Consider the following 5,185-nt stretch of genomic DNA (forward strand, 5'->3'; position numbering starts at 1 on the left):
ACACACACCCACACACACAGACAAACACACCTTAATCTCCCACAGTGTTTCCTGTCTACCCTGGCTGATCAGTTTCCTGTAATCTAATGCTTGGCTGCTCATCTCCGGTTGGCCTTAGATATGTTTGTGTGCATGTGTGTGACTGTGTGTCATGATTTAATTTTCTGAGAACAATAGTGAACTAGTAAACCAACGGTGACTGGATGATTAAACATTAACCTAACCTCAAACTAACATGACTCAAAATCACAAGAAATGTAACATGTGTACAAGAGTGTGTGTGCAGGCTTGCATAATGAAAAGACACAGCCTGCTTAGCAGATAAGTGAAATGTGTACCCCAGGGTCTCGTAGAGCGAACCAGTGTTTTAAGTGTTTGCACTTCAGTCACCTCACGTCCACATTAACCCTGCCTGAGAAGTGTAGTAACCAAATGTGTCCATGTCCTTTAAAATGAACGGAGGTAACGAGACAACAGTGCCAGTGAGAGAGCTAGTTGAAGTAATCTGGCTGCATTAGTACACAGACTACAGCAGATTTGGTTGGTGATGCACTAATCCTAATTTTTCTCCATACCTAAACTCAAGGTATTGACCTATACCGAGTAGCACCTGTGGAACTGATTAGGATCATATTTAATACACCAGTAGTGATGCAATTATTTTCATTATCGATTAATCTGTCGATCATTTTGTCGATTAATCCATTAGTTGTTTGGTCCAGACAATGGTGAAAACTGTTTCCCAGTCCTCAAATGTTTTGTTTTGTCAACATCCCAAAGATATTCAGTTTACTGTCATAGAGGACTAAAGAAAGCAGAAAATATGAATCAGAACAATTAATCAACAATCAAAATAGTTAGAGATTTCTTTAATAGTTGACAACTAATAGTCTGCTACGTAGCCTCATGTGTGAGGTAAAACGCATCATTTCTTAACTATAAATTTAGATACACATACACACGTCATATTGATCTTGAAGGTTTTGAAACTGTATTGTAACAACTGGTGTGTAAGAAACCACATTTAATGTGGATGGATCACATCTGGCTACCCAATCAACTTAACAAGGTCAGTATCTGCCCCGATATGGATCTATGCACCGGATCAGAGCACCACTATTTCTGCAATGAATTTAAAGCTGAGAAAATTGATTCAGCCCAGAGGAATGGAGGAAGAGACAGCAAACATTTCACTGGATGGACGCTTTAGAAATGTTTAGACATTTTAAGAGAAGCAACCACTACGTTCTTTCAGTTTGGCCACTGAAAGACCAGTGAGTGCTGCATTTGTTCAGTCAAGTGTAGGAAACACTTTGTTTCTCGAATAAATTATGTTTTTGTGTGTTTGTGTGTGTATGAGTTTGAACATGGTTGGAAACATTTGGGATAATGTACAAACAAAGTACAAAACTCAAACTATATAACATAGGTCTAGCATTTCTAGACATTTTAATGTGGAAATGTTAGACATTATATCTTTAAGTCAGAAGGGGATTCTAAATAATTTGTTTGGACTATAATTTACAAATCTAAGGCAAAGGAAAACACTTGAGATGAGAAGAGACAAAAAGGAACACTATGCATGTTTATACGGGAATTCCCTGTATTGTCTTACATCCTTCAAAGGTCAAAGGTCAAGATATATAAATAAATAATATAGAACAGTGGAGCTGGGTGTGTTGGCAAAGTTGAACGGGACTTATGTTAGTGAAGAGCAGTCTGTGGACACCGTGCCACCTCTGTGAATATGATTATTAAGCCACTGTTGTCACTTGAGTGTGCTCACTGCACAGTATTCCTGCAATAAAGCTCCACAAACGAGTTGGTGTCAGTCTGAATAACACTTCAGGAGGGGGTATGCTTCATAACAAATCATTTGAGCCTCTGTCATCCAGTGGAAGGACAGTTGGATGGCGTCTCAAACCACAAGACCAATCTGCCACCCCGCGATGGCCAAAGCTAAAAGATGGGGTTTGGGTTATGTGCAGAAACTGCTGACAGTGAGATGCGACCCCAGGCGTTCTGCTTATTTGAAACAGCTGGCTGGATGCATGGCCCACAAAGAGAGGTTATGAGAAGACATAAACAGTTCACCCACCAACACCATCCGCCTGATTCAACCACAACAGCTTCCTGGCTTCCCCCTCGCTGGCATACCCTCCAACCAGGTCCTCAACACTATACCCTGGCCTGGGAATAAATAGTCCTGGCTCCAATTTCACATTGTAATCAAAACACTAGGCTTTGTGGGAGCGCCCAGAGGATCAGAGCCTGGCAGAGCAGTGGGACAGGGAGGAGGAGGACTTGGACAGGGAGAAGAATCAAGGAAGGGAGATCACGCATTAGTTTATGTAACCAAGGTCAGCTGGAGGAAAAATACAATAATCCTTGGCGAGGGCGAAAACAGCAAGAGCACAAGAGAGGAGGGCTGACGGAGGGGAGGGAAATATGAAAACAAACAGATAAAAGTCACAGTGGGGAGGCCTCCGTTTGCGTGGCCGGAGCTTCTGGTTTGGCGTGGGGAGGAGTAATTGGGAGCAGCCGCTGACACTTTAAATAGCTGCTGAGTGTGGTGGGATGCGGTTTGGGGGGGAAGTGGACTTGACACCACAGGAGGAGGAAGCTCAAATCCCATAAGCCATTGTGTAGTTCAGATGAATTGAAGGAAATTAAAAAAGCTGGAGTGATAGCCCCCTAGACATATCTGGCTATTTTGGTGTACAACATCAGCAATGGCCCAGAAGAAAAAAACCTTAATAACGATTATATGAGAACAAAAATGAGTTAGGGCTTCCTTTTCTTTGACTATTTATCATTTTTGCAGAAGCACAAAAAAGAAGAGAAATTTAGTTTCCTACCTGTGGAGGTTCCATTTCCAATCCTTCCATGGCTCCCATGTGGATCTGTCAAAACCTGGAGGAGTACAAGCAGTTAGAAATTCCACAGAGTGCATTTTTACAGCTTTCTTCCATAAAAGCCAAAAGCATCACATAAGTCCAACACAAACGGCCTTTGAGGAAGCATAATGTGGAAACAGACAACGATAGCAGGAGTCAGTGGCTGAAGAAATCTCCTCCACAAAGTGAGCCTAAACCATTTGCAACGCCTGCCATGTCTTCTTAATTCAATGCTACGCAGGTGAGGGCCCCTGTTCTTCATACAAGGCAACTATTGTCCAGTACACAACAAAGACCACGCTAAACACGGCGAGGCAAGAGCACGCCACAAAAGACACCTTTTAAAAAACAGACAAATGGCTGCCACAGAGAGTAAAGCCATGGCACAACATGAAACATGAGCTCTCTGTAGCACTCAAATAACACTCAATACTACATACTCAAAGCTACAGCCTGGGTATGGTGAGGACATCAGGATTAAAAAGCAGGGGAAGGAATGGCTGTCTCCTAGGGGTGTAATTAACCCCTAGAGTATTAACTGATGTGTATTAGGAAACCCATACGGCAGTCATGGATATGGTAAAATACCACATATTAAAACCAAAGTCTTTGTGAAAGATGCCCAAAATCTACTTGACTCCAATCCCCCCCCCCTTTTGCAGCTAGCTAGCTATGTGGTGGTGGTACCTAATCACTACCTGCTTCCAAATATCCACTGAAACAAATTCCCACACTGAAGAAGAAATATCAGACCCTTCCATGTCCTAATGTGCCTGAAATATTTACATTAAACTTGCAGTTGGCAGTATCATAAATTATGCTCACATGTTTTCTAACATCTGGAGAACAAGTTGTTGCACATTTTACCTTCAAACTAATTGTAGCTTCTGTGATATGCATATTGTGATTTTGATAATATTTCAATTAAATATCAACTCCCTTTGAAGCTTTGGCGACCCCCAGGTTGGGAACCACTGTACCAAACTACTCTCCTGTATATTACCAAGCACAAACAAACTAGCTGCATGGGCCTATGTCAGGTCTAAGAGATTAAATGAAATGATATCTGGATCCTTCTCGGCTTTTGCAACCCTAATAAACTCTTACTTTATTTGTTCTTTACCACAGGTGTCCTGAGGCTGTAAAGGCTGTATCATTCCCTTGCCACAGGCAATCCAAATGATAGTCATTGTCAAAGAATGCTGCCTTAACTTGAATGAAGCTTGGTCGAACCTGGAGTTTTTCCAATCTAGCCTGTGGTTTTAAACTGTAAACTGCCCTCTGCCTGCTGATTCCGCAGCTCCTACCTCTGCCCTCTGGCCGGGATGCGTTGGGTCTTGTTTTATGGCAGTTTCCTCCAGTGAGAAGCTGGCTCAGACGCAAGACTAACTAACTCATATATTGTTTCCAGTAATCTTTGACCCAGACTGCGAGGGTGAGGCCTAAAGCTGAGCTGCATGAGGGCAAGTTTGCAGATGAAAGTGCAGAGAGCCGTTTGGTGGAATTGTGCGCAAGATTGATGGGCTGATAGAACTGACAGGAACAGGAAGGATTGCGGTCTTTGCTCTAATGTTTGTTCCCCCCAGTAAAGTATCTATTCAAGGATTAAAGTTGACTTGTATCACACAATGGCTCATCAGGTTGAGCAAACAAGGGTACAGAGGAGTTCTCAGAGAGCCTGGAGCATCTTCCTTTTGAGAACATTAGTGGAAAAGTTCAGCTTTTGGAGACTGGAGGCAGTGAAGACATGTCCTACGGCCAACAGCTCTTTTGATGCCAGGCCAAATGAAGAAACCTTATGTAAGAGCACTCACAAAACAACAGCCGGGCGCACTCTCTCACGTTAATGGGGCAACTTGAATCCGGATGCATTTGAACCTTAATGGCTCCCTTTGTGGCCATGAAAAGGGACTGTGCCAATTTCAGCCAGGCTTCCCATTGTTAGGAAATGTACAGTGACTCAACTGGTGGCATGGTGTGTTCGCTCACCCTTGCCAAAACTAGTGAGTCAGTGGTCAAAAAATGTGTGCAAATAACCCTCCACCCCCTCCCCACTCCACCCCACTCCACCCCACAAGCTCTATACGAAGGGACATCACATCCAGGAGTCCTTGCAAACGTGTCCACTGCTCCAAATTCACAAGGACCTTTTGACAGCGCCCAGAGGGAACGGACTGAACTCAAATCAGATTTTCTGTAAACAGGAGACGTGTCCTTTAAAGCAACTAAAACTATCACAAAAAGGATTCTCGTGAGAAAACATACTTTTACAGGCATTATAAAGTCCT

General features: G+C 43.0%; 1 protein-coding gene across 1 annotated transcript in view; it reads right to left on the reverse strand.

The window, feature by feature from the left end:
- The window catches only part of plxnb1b (plexin b1b), a 75,143-nt gene extending 72,140 nt beyond the window's left edge, over positions 1-3,003 (reverse strand). Inside the window, exon 1 of the mRNA XM_035661646.1 lies at positions 2,859-3,003. The gene's annotated coding sequence lies outside the window, so the exon portion shown is untranslated. The remainder of the gene's footprint in view (positions 1-2,858) is intronic.
- Between the last annotated feature and the right edge of the window lie 2,182 nt (positions 3,004-5,185).

This window comes from Morone saxatilis, unplaced genomic scaffold (genome assembly GCF_004916995.1).
Source record: "Morone saxatilis isolate NCDOM2014 unplaced genomic scaffold, NCSU_SB_2.0 Contig18, whole genome shotgun sequence".
Lineage (NCBI taxonomy): Eukaryota > Metazoa > Chordata > Actinopteri > Moronidae > Morone > Morone saxatilis.